Raw genomic sequence first — 12,288 nt, 5'->3', positions numbered from 1 at the left:
CCTGCTGAAATCAATAGCAAAGGTTTATCAATAGCTTTATGCATCCAACTTTAAAAATAATGTCCTTAATCCTAAAGGTAGATTTTTATCAGAAACACATCTCTTGGGCAATGCTCAAGTGTTGTGGTTTCTATTGGGAGAGCAGCAATTGTTCTGGTAGAAATCAAAGCTGTACAGATACTCTCACAGAGCAAAAATGGTTATTCTGGGAGAAAGATAAACTGACCCCTACCTGGCAGAAGTTGTTCTCAGTAGAATCTCTCCCAGGCGACCAAATGTCCAACCTTCCAATAGAAGCTGCAGTGCACTCATCTGGCATCCCAGCATGCTTTGCTTTGCTTTGCTCCTCTCCCCCACATGGATCCAGATATGGGTCCATAGAGACAGTGGGTATGTCTACATGCACATTTAATGCAGGAGCAGTGTACTTGACAGTAAATTACTTGTACATAAATGCTCACAGGCAGCTGTCTAAATATGCAGGGAAGCAGAAGCAGATTTGTAGCAAACTGCAGATGGCAGAAAACTGCTTCTGTTTTCTGCACCCTACAATGGGTCCCCGCCACCATCATGGGGAGATGGAGGCTCTGGCCACAGCTGCCTGCAGTTGCAGATCATCTTGAAAAGGCAGCCTTGCTTCCTGGTCAGCCACTTCCTTGGCCAGAACCAGCATGCAGAGCATGGGGGCAGCATGTGGCTGCTGTCTTGCCACAGCCTCTGCCTCCCTGCATCATGGCTGTTCCAGCCCCTATCCCCTGGTAGTGATGCCCAGTGCCCTGCACTCATGCTGGCTCTGCTGGGCCACTACAGTGTTTGCTTTCTGGCCCACAGCCATCTGGGTCCTGCCAGCTCCCCAGGAGGCAGTGACCACTTGACTGGCCTCACTGTGCTGTTCTGGGGCTGCTGCCACCATGCAGCTGCTGTCTGGACCCTGTTCAGCTGCTTGGACAAGGGCTGGGATGCTGATGATGTGTTCCTGGATGCCACTGCTGGGGCTGTCCATGCCCTCCTGGGCCTCCAGCCCTACCACCAGCCAGAACTGGTATTTGCATGTCATCCAGGCCACCTGAGACAATAAGCAGTGGCTGGAAGCCTTCTGCATGACTGGGTCCACCTTCCAGGACCTCCCAGAGCAGCCCTGGCCACATCTGGAGTGTCAGGACACGACCATGAGGCAACCTCTCCCTACTGAGACCCAGCAGTTAATTGCCTTGCTGAGCAGGCCATGCCTGTCAGCCTCTGCTACATGGGCTACCTCTTTGATGTGGGCAAGGCCACTGCTGGGGATGCTGTCCTGGAGGTATGCAGCATGCTTCAAGACATGCTGGGAACACTGCGCTCCACACTCACAACCCCCTGGAGGTGGTGGTGGGGTTCTGCACCCTGAGATTCCTCCCATGCATTGGGGCCCTGGATGGGACCCATATCCCCATCACCTTCCTGCTCCACGGTGACTGCCTCTACTACAGCTGGCAGGGTGTCGCAGAGCACTTAGGTGCCCTGCGCCTGAAAACAGGGATGGCTACAGAGAGTCCCCTAGCGGTGAGAAGGGGGAGGTGCAGCTGCCAATCACCAGGGCAACACAGGTGCTGGTTGCTGGGGCAACCGGTGAAACCCCCTGACAGGAAGGGGCAGGGCTTAGCCCTTCTTAAACCCAGGCAGGAGGCTAGGGTGGCAGTTCCTCCTCTGGCAGCCAAGGAGTGAGGAGCTCAGCCAGTGTGGAGAGAAGGCCAAGGTTTGGCTGCATGAGTATCTGGGGGTTGCTGCCATGAGCTAGAGTATTTTTCCCTGGTAGGGATTAACTGTTGTCTGACTGGGTGATTTAGCTTTATGTTATAGCCCGGGGGGTTTTGTGTTTTGTGTTTACTGTTTAACCGGAGGACCAGGTGAGGCTATTAGGGGTTGGAGGAGGCCTCATAGGGATCCCCAGTAGTGTGGGGGTTCCTGGCGCCGGAGAAGGCACAGTATTTTGTGGGGTGCATTGGCCTAGCCCTGAGAGTGTGGAGGGGCAGCGGGGAGCCCTGAGAATGCGGAGGGGCAGCAGGGAGCGTGGAGGGGAAGCAGGGAGCCCCGAGGGTAAAAGGAGGGCTGAGACATAACAGGGCCCAAGTCAGATCACACCAGCACCATCTGCGAGGCTTGGGCTGCAGTGTAGGGGAGGAAAAGGAGCCACAGATAGCGCCCTGTCATTGGGGCACGTAGAAATGAGCAGCCTCCCACTAATTACAACAATCTATTAATTAAATAAGATCAAGGCGTGTCAGGCGAGTAAGCAGGTGGTTGGCCCATTGCAGGAAGGCGGAGCCATCCCCGGAGAGGCTCCAATACTGGCACTCCTGTCACACAGGGCTTCAACTGTGTCATGTTCCAGGTCATCATTGACCACCACAGCACCTTCACCAATGGTGGGGGGCCGTGGGGTGGGGGCACCTAGGGGGTTGAGCCCAGGGACAGGCAGCCAGCATCCCAGCCTCTTGCCATTCCTCCATGGGTACATGCACTGCAGTGAGCCTGGTGGGGGTGGTGAGCTCAACCAGGGGTGACAGCAGCTGCTGGTCTCCCGGCACGGGCAGCTTCCTCTCTGTCAGCCAGTGGCCTGGGGCCAGCAAGACCAGTGTGTGATCCTGGCCTCACTGCAGGCAGCTCCAGCTCTGCAGCTCTCAAAGAGCTGTGGCAAGCAGCAGGGCTGGGCCCAGGCAGCTGCTAGGGGTCAGGAAAAGCTATGGTCAGGGCAGGCAGTGGGCAGCACAAAGGTGACCACTTGGGCCAAAACAGTGTCCAGCATCTGGTGGTTCTTCTCTAGAGGCAGCCCCTCCCCTCAACCTCTTACTACAGGCCAGCCTGTCTCCTGTGCTGCTACAAAGCGCACGGTGCCTCAGCTCAGGGGTGCCTCAGCTCAGTGGGTGTGGAGCTCCCAGACTATTGACGTGGAGCTGCCTGCACCCTCCCCCTTCACAGGGGCCCTCTCTGGGGAAGTACCCTGGGGCCAGTGTGCTCTGCACCCCGAGTGTGCCTCTGCTGCATGTATCCCAGGTGCAGCTCAAGGATCTGTTTGCATGGACTGGGGGGTGCCTGACCCACTATGCCCTGCTGCTGCTGATGGCTGCAGTGCCCTGCATGCATCTACATAACTGGCATGGGACCTGAGCTTCAAAGGTGTTGGGGGCAAGCCTGCCCTGCCCCATAACCTACACTGCTGCCTGGAAAGCTACCTGTGGCTGCACTACATGTCCCTGCCCTTGCACCTGAGGAGGACATCACCACTGGCATTGATCCATTCCTCAGCATGTGAGAGTCCCTTGCACACCTAGGTCTGAGAGCAGCCTGCTCAATAAAGTTTTGCACTGTCTCCTGCCTCACTGCATACTGTGGTGGGGGAAACCCAGGGGCAGGGGAGCATGGTGGGGCCACACACAGAAGGGTGGAAGGGCAGAGGCAGGGGCCAGGGTGGGGAGGGCCCTCCTCCCAGTGCAAGGCTTACCGTGTGGGTGGGGCTGGCATGCCAGGTGGCTCTGGTCAGTCCTTGCTGGTGGGAACAGTGTGCAGCTACCGGCAGACTCAGTTGGATGGGCACAATGTGTGGGTGCCTGCGCAGAGGCCTCCCCTGGAATAAGCTGATGCTGCTGGCAGCTGGTGGTGATATGGCCAGCTGTGCCTCTTGGCAGGGGCTGAGTTCATAGAGCCCTCAGGACAGGTGTTTGTCCGGGCTCCCTGAGCTGATGGTGGAGGCTGGGGGCAGGGAGCTCGGTGGGATGGGCTGCTGGTGGCACAAGTTGCTAGTAGTCCATGGGGACCTCCTGCAGTGACATGTCACCACAGGTACCAGGCTGGAGCAGGGGCTTGGGCAGGCTGCCCCTGCTGCAATACCTAGCATGGCTGCAGCCTGGGTCCTAGGGCATGAGGATGTCAGTCAGCTGCTGGATAAAGGACATGAACTTGTGGGAACTCCCTGACTGGTGGTTGTGGTTGGTGATGGTAACCCACTATGACCACGAAGCCTTTACTTTTATGCAGCACTGCCATGCTGGCCAGTCATACCTGCACTCCTGCATCTGGCCTGACATCCCCTCAAAGACATGGGTGTTGGAGCACCTGCCCTAAGCAAATTACTGCTGCATCTTTGCCTTGAGCCACAGCACCATGAGGTAGCCAGTCTTCTCCATGGACCAGTTGGTGCCCTGGGAGGTGGTGTGTGGCACCAGTGACAATGCCATTGGGCCTCCCATGTCAGCTCTCTGGGCCTCCATGTGTCCCTGTGCTGCTGGGCCTAGGCAGCACAGGGGTACCCACACAGGGGTACAATGTGGGACTAGCAACTGCACAACAAGGTGATGCCCTGCAGCAGCTGCAGGATCCAGGCAAGCTGTGTGTGTGTGGGGGGGGGGGGTTGGTTACAGGCAACTGGAGTTGGTCCCAGTAGCCAGGAGATGCCTGCAGCTGGGCCCAGGTTCTGGCAGGAACCTAAAACACTCTGAAGGCCTGGACAGCACAGCCCTGGCAGCCACACAGTACTGTGGTGCCAGGAAGTGGCACTAGGGTGCAGACAGGCTGGCACAGCTGGACTAGAGGCCTGTGCAGGAGCAGCAGGGGGCAGCAGTCATCCCAGGCTCCCTGATCTTGTGCCCCAGGGCTCAAACTGCCTGAAGGGATTTAAGGGCTTGGGGCTGCCATAGAGCCAGCCCAGCTCTGGGGCAAGAAAGACTCCTGGGGCTGAGCTCAGGCTGGCCCCCTAGTGGCAGGGCTGACTGGGAGCAAATATGCTCCTGTTTGGTGTCTTTTTGGTATCTACATGTGTGTTACTGCTCAGTAACTACTCGCAAGAAAATTTGCTACTTGTATTTGCAGAATGTACATGCTTACCGTGCACTAAACTATGCTACTGCACAGTAAAGCATCTCATGTAGATGCACCCAGTGTGTCATTCTAGCTACACTCTACTGTTTCAGGCAAGCATGGAGCAAATCAAGTCCACAGAGTGCTTTGTGGCTGGGAAATCCTAGCACCATCACCAGGTCTATAGGAAGTCATAGGCTGCTGAGGCAGCCATGTCCCCTGCACATGAACCTGAGGAGGTCTGGGTCTGGGTTTAAGCTACTCCAGGAAGGGTAAAAGGGGAAGCTCAGGACAATCTTCACATGGCAAATCTGAGCACATGGGGATGTGCGCTGAAGGTACTTCAGATACAGGCAATGGGGGTCAGGCTAGTCCAGATCTAGAGGAGGAGGTCTGGTGGGCTGAAACATAGGGATAGGGTGGGTGAAGGTACTAAAGATACAGGGAAACAGAGTCAAGCCAGTTGGTGTCTGGAGGTGGCAGGGTCTGTCTGCTTTGGTTCTGGCATAGGGTAGGGAGTGGATCCCACTTGAGGAGACTGCCTGAGGAGACCCTTGCCCACCCAACCAGACCAATACCCTATGGGTGTTCCTCCTTACCACAGTTGTAGGCAGCCAGTCAGGACTTTCCCAACTGGGATTCCCTCACAAAACCCCAAGGAAACTCAATTAAATGCAAATGTTCAACATTGGTAAATGGAGGCATAACTCCATCCTATGTGCCAGTCCTATGTCTGTGGGTGTTTCTCTCCAGTGTAGCTGGTCTGTCCCCACTGGGATCCCCTCATGAAACCCCAAGGTAAATAATGTAGTTTCAGGAACAAGTTCTGTTGACTTGTGTAAGATGGGTAAGAATCTGTTGCAGGCATCTGGAATACAAATTGACACCTGTCCCTGACAAGACCACAGACACACTCTGGTCCTTTCTGAGCCTCACAGCTGAGAGGAAGGGATTATTGTGAGCAGGAGTTCCCTGGGCAGGGTGTCCCTTGGGGTATCCAGCAAATCAGCACGCTGTGTGTGCTCAGCTGTTCCCAGCAGTCTCCAGCAGCCAGAGAAGCCTGAAAAATACACTGGGATGTAGGGGTGTGTGAAGTGGGCTGTATTTGATTTGGATTTGGATTCAGCCCAATTTGGGGGACAGTGATTTGATTTGTTGATTCAGATCACTGTCCCAATTTGATTTGGCTGGATCTGAAGACTTGATGCTGATTTGGAGAATCAGCAATTCGTCCACAGACACAGCTCTAAATGTTTTTTCTACATACCTCAAGGTACCAGGTGAAGCTCATGAATGCTGAGATGGTGGGGCGGATGGAGCGCCCAACAGGAGCATGGGAAACTCTCCCTATGCCCCCCTGGCTTGGTGATGGGCTATGGGAGGACCCCCAGTACCCCTCCAGACCCAGGAGGCAGCAGTTGCCAAGCTGGGGGGTGGGGGATGGGGTCCCCCATGCACTTGGGAGCAGACCCGGAAGTGGACCAGCTTCTGGTCCACTTCCGGGTTTGCCGTCAAACATGCTGGGGACTTCCCCACATGCTCCCATGGGATGCTATATCTGTCCCACCATCTCAGCATTCACAACCCACCTGGTACCTTGAGGTATGTAGAAAAAACATTTAAAGCTGTGTCTATGTCCAAATCATCGAATCTTTCCGAATCTCACTGAATTGATTTGGAGGGTTCTGATTCAATTTAGAGAGATTAAAGGGTCTCCTGATTCAATTCAGACTCAGAGATTTGCCCAGCTACTCTAATATCTGTATAACACTCTCCTGATAGGTTTTCTTCTACTAGGAGCACAAAAATGGGAGAGGTGTATACTCAGCCTCTCCGTTTGTTTTCTTTTTTTATATCTGAAAATTAAAGATTAGTTGGGACAAGTGAACATTGCATATTTCATTCTATTTTCTGGTTCCTGGTATGTAATAATAATATGCAAAAAATAATTGGAGCAGTGATCCATGAAATCAACCCTACCCATCCGACGCCAAAATGCAGCAGGATACATGATCGATGAGATGTGTATGAATTGGGAAATGCCCTTAACCCCCACCCCAACTTCCTAACACTCAAGACTTGAAAGTCTTCTTCATTGTTTGTGTAACTAAAAGTATAGTTCAGTCCCTTCATAAAATCACCCCAGGTTCCAAAAACCATGCCATATTTTGTGTTGTTGTGGACATGCTGATCAATTGTATATATTAGGATAAAGACAAGCATAGAAGTCACACACACAAATAGGCTTTTTATTTGGTTTTCTTAAATGCAGATTTTACTGAAAGCAAAAAGTAGGCTTCAGGTAATGAAAATAGCTTTTGCTTACTTGGCTAAGTGTGTCTGCCCTGTAACTCTATTGTATTCATTGGGAAGCTCATGGCAGGATCAGGGCTGTAGCGTGGTCCTTTGCATCAGTGGAATGCATGGAATATATGAATGTTGTAGGCCAATATGCAGTGTTTTGGCAGGTTAACTTGGAGTTCTGAGAGATGGTTTGCTGATCACAGAGTCCGCTTCTGAAACCAACAGCCACAACTTACAAAGACAAAGAGGAAATATGCCCTGTCTAGAAGCTCTTATAAGTAAACTTCAGCAGCTGGGGATATGGTAATATTGTTAGTTTGAAAATGCTAACAAATTCCAAACTTGCTCAATCCCAGGTTTATCTGCAGATACAAAATTTACATTTAAGATGAATCCTGAATGTTGTCCCCAAAAAAGCCAAACTTTATTTAAAGCTTTATTAGGAAAGTCATTTCAAGACTGAGAAGATGGTCAAGAAGGAAACCTCTCTCCTTTTCTTTTGTGGGCAGATGAGAGCCTGCAAGAAGATAGAAGAAAGGCCTTACGTAAGTACTCCTGGACTCTTGGCATGTCTCTGTCTGTTTGTGTGCCTTGTGGAAATCCTGGGTCCCATCTATCTATAGGTGTGCAAAAATATTTGTTGCACCTAGTCCATGATTATACAGCTTGCTGTAAGATGCGTGATTGTAGACTGGAAGCAGCATGTACTGCTGTTTGCTGGTGCTGGGAGCCTCATGGTGTAAGTAACTCAGGGTGGAGGGAAGGGTGGGCAGGATTTAGGGATGGGCTATCAGATCCATGGGGAGGGGTGCAGTTGGAAAGTCCAGGGGGTGTTTGGCAGGCTTAGGCAGAGGGTGGAGGCTGATGGGTATGTGGGGAGTGGGGGTTACGTGTCTGCAGGGGAGGGGTGGTTGTCCATCCAGGAGTGGGAGGGTCGGGTGGCTAAAAATGGTCCAGTCAGGGTTGGGAGAGTGGAAGAATTCCTTGCCAGGGCTGAGGCAAGTGGTTGGGCTTTCTTAGCCCTGGGGCTGCACGCTGAACACAAACAGATGTTTAGTGGGTGGGGTTAACCTGTTCCCAGTCTAAGTTAGTTCACTTGAGATGAATTAACTTAGATCAGACTCACCATTTTAGTCCAATTTAAACCCCATCCCTCCCTGCAACATTTGCACAGATGCACATTTAGATTGACTTAACCTTAGTTGGGTTAATTTAAATGCAACATCTGTATGTCTCCAACTATAAGCTGAACAAGTTCACCTTAAATTAAAACTCTCAGTTAATTAAATCCCTTGATTTTTCATAAAGACTCTGTAGACTGACTTCTACTATCTTTTCTTTTATAAAACAAATATTACAGTTAAACTAACTGATTCTATTATTTTTAGCCACAACTTTGGCCAGTAATTTCTGGATTCAGTTTAGAGCTGCTCCAGAGTTTTGGGGCATCGAGATCTGGAATACTAATACACACCTAGCTTTGAAATTCTAAAAGCCTACAACGCTGTTTCTAATTAAAACTCTTTAAAGGTAGTATCTGAGACAATGCTGGTACTTTGCTGATAAAGCACTATTTCTTCAGATCACTTTTGTGAGGACCAGTTAATTAAGCTAGTTATTTTCTCTCTGCAATTCCCCAAGCAATAATTTGCTAGCTTCACTGCTGACAACTCACTTGCAAACAGATATGCCTAGTTGGTTTTCCAGACCTTTTGCATAGTTCACCATTACTTCTACTATCTCAGTAATTAATGTGGTTTGGAGAGGGGGGGAAAAAGCACTCAGCTTTTTGAGAATATGGATGACAGACAAAACTATAGTTCTGAATTCACCATGCCTTCTTTCTGTATTTCTTTATTATTTAATAATGACCAGTGGGCTGAATTCAGGAAGTTCTGAGTGAATTTTGATTGAGACAGACACTTCAAAGGTAGCATGAAATTCCCTTTGAAACCTCTTTCAATCTCCAAAACTATAATTTCATCCTTGGTCATGACAGGTATGCTCAGTGGTAGGAAATATGATTGAGGGGAGTGAAACAATCATGTCATTTCTCTTCCTTTGTGTTGGCTGAAGGTCAGCTATGTAGAAACTAGCAGCCAGCCACCCAGTTAAGAAATGCTGAGTTGAGGAGAAGGAATATCTGCTCCCCCCATGCCCAGATTCCAGACTTGCTTTAACAAGTAATGGCAGATGTTATGTCTGCAGAGCTCAATCTTCTCTAGCTGTGATGCCTGTTACCCTGCATTATTGACACCTAGCCAGAATTAACAGGATGTACTGACTAGTCATGAAATCCACCACCCATGTATATTGTCCTTCAAATTATGGAGACTTTGTTGTCAGTATTTCTGCTGCCTCTGAACAGATGTAGGCAAGATAAGCTTATGCTTACCATATGCCAATAGTTCTCAACCTTTGTAGACTTGAGGTACCCCTCAACAGATTTGAGACAGCCCTCTGTGTGATGTTTGTGAATTGAGTGGCACCCCATTTCAAAAACTAACTTATTTATCATAGTGCTTACCTCCTTGCAGAGAGGACTGGCAGTGTGTGTATGGGGTGGGAATGGCCAGGCAGTAGCTGAGCCTGTGATTGTCTGATTATCTCTCCACCCCCCAGCACTGCGGCGGAGAATCACTGCCACATGACGTGACCGATATACTGTAGGAAGTACTCTAAAACAGAGGTTTCTAAATGTTTTCTTATTGTGTACCTGCTTCCATGTTTACCAGTTGCCCACGTACCCCTACCAGCAATATGTTTTATATTTTAACCCCTTATATGCCAAATACTATCATAATGAAAATTAAATCTCTCATTACACAATTTCTCCCATGTACCCCCCCCCCCCCGCTGAGATGTCTTGCTTACCCCCAGGGGTGCATGTACCACAGTTTAGGAGCCCCTACTCTAAAATATGTCAGAAGGCAAATGTAGCCCTTTTAAAGGCTAATGAATTAAGCTGCAGTGTTGTAGGCAGCTGAGGCTATGTCACACAGCAGTAGTAACTGAAAGTTGTCCTCTATAATTGTCTTCTCTCTTGTCTCCTCTTTCTAGTAAATTTATGGAAATAGTATTTCTGATCTGATTTCAGAAGCCATAAGTAGCAATATTTCTTAATAGACAGCCAATAAAACACAAGTGAGACTTCATTGATATTGGCCAGGAAACTTTATTTAAATAATTTTTAATACCAAATTATAATCAGAGAAGAAAAAAAAGCAGGGGAGGCTTTCAAGACTTTAATATTACTATCCATTTTGACCCAAGTACTTAGCCAGTATTCGCAGTCTTGGAAGTTTCTGGTATGAAAGGAAAGTGGTGATGGACTCAGGCTTTTCTTTAGTGCAGTGCTGCTTACTTACAAAGAATGCACACAGAGCCTTGTTCCTGGAACACAATTGGAATTAAACATCAGACAGGGTCATTATTAACAGTTTCACACCTCTTTCTAGTCATCATACTACCAAAACCCCACTTCTGTTCTTTACTTTCTCTCAGGCTCACATTTCCAATGGTTCTCTTGCTTATCTGCCTGGCTTTTGGGCTTCTTCTTTCTTCCTGTTTTCTGGGTGCCTTTGCTCTTGGAGAGACAAGGTTCTTTGGGTAAATCTGATATCTTTTATTAGACCAACTCAGATAGTTTTATTATTAGACCGACTCAAATAACTATTTATTAGACTGACTCAAATAACTATTTGAGTCGGTCTAATAAGGGATATCAGATTTACCCAATGAACCTTGTTTGCCTATGTCCTTAGACTAACACGGCTACAACCTATACTCTGCTCCTGGATACACTCCCATCCAAAAATGCCCTCTCCCCATGTAGCTAATTTCTAACATGTCTTGTGTGTGACATGCAGCAGAAGTGTAATAAGCAGGATTTGTGCCCTAAGCAAATCCTGGGGGAGAGTGGTGTCCAGGAAGATGTGCTGCTGAGTTCTGAGGGAAGGGGTGCCAAGAGGAGGTGAGGGGGGAAGGGGGATGTGGCTATGCTGGGGCCTGAAAAACTTAGTTTGTGATCCATACCCCTCAAATTTCCCCTAGACCCAGGTCTCCTCTGGAAAGCAGCACCTTGGAGGAGGCTGAGGTTGTGGAAGCAAGTGGCTCAGCTGAGGCAGCTCCTCCTGCTGTTGAGCATCAAGCCTGGTGAGAAGGGGGAAAAGGCAGGATCCTCACCCTCAACCCAGAAGTGTGGGGAGTAGTGTAGTGTGGGAGCATTTTGAGCTGGCAGATGATCCCAGGTTTGCTATCTGCCAGCACTGCCAAAAGCACATGAGCCATGGCAAGGATGTGAGTCACTTCTCCACCACAGTGATGCTGCTGCATCTGAGGAGGCACCACCCCCTTGCCCTTCTTCCTGCTCAGCCTGGCACCAGTGCAAATGTACAAAAAGAGAAGTCCCCTGCTCACTCCAAAGCTCCCTTACCCCCAAAGCAGAGGCAGGCCATGCTGGACCAGTGGGGAAAAGGTGGACAGAAAGGGGGGGTGCATTCCCAAGGTGAGCGAGATCACCCAGAGCACTGGGGAGATGCTTGCTCTGAATGGCCAGCCCTTCTCTCTAATTGAAAGGCCAGGGTTCAGGTGGTTCATAGCACTTCGGGCCCCATTTTTACAAAGTGTCTGCATGCACCACCTTTAGCAGGGCGGTGGTGCCCTCCCTGTATGAGGCATGTAGGGAGTACTTGAGGGAGGAGCTGCACAAGGCAGGGCCACAGGTAGCTTTGCACTTCACTTCTGACATCTGGAGCAGCCAGGGTGGCAATCATGCTTACCACTTCCTCACGGGGCACTGCTGCGATCAGTCAGGCCATCATCGGTGGGCTCTATCGTAAGATGAGGTGCTGGATGTGTCCCACACGGCAAGGGAGATCATGGGGGCCATGAACTGCATGGTGCAGGGGTGGTTCAGTGGGCAGGGTGAGTTCACCCATGGCTTCATGGTCACCGACAATGGGGCCAATATGGTGAAGGCTGTCCATGATGCCAAATTTGTTGGCATCTGCTGTGTGATACACAGGCTGCACCTCATAGTTAGGGATGCCTTGGAGAGGGACAGGGCTGCAGTGATAGTGCCACCACCACTACTGCTACAAGCCAGCTGATTTTGAAATGCAGGAAGGTGGCAGGCTACTTCCACTGCAG

This window comes from Crocodylus siamensis, chromosome 1 (genome assembly GCF_052110815.1).
Source record: "Crocodylus siamensis isolate JL-2025a chromosome 1, ASM5211081v1, whole genome shotgun sequence".
Taxonomy (NCBI): Eukaryota; Metazoa; Chordata; order Crocodylia; family Crocodylidae; genus Crocodylus; species Crocodylus siamensis.
Note: the sequence above shows the minus strand (reverse complement) of the source record.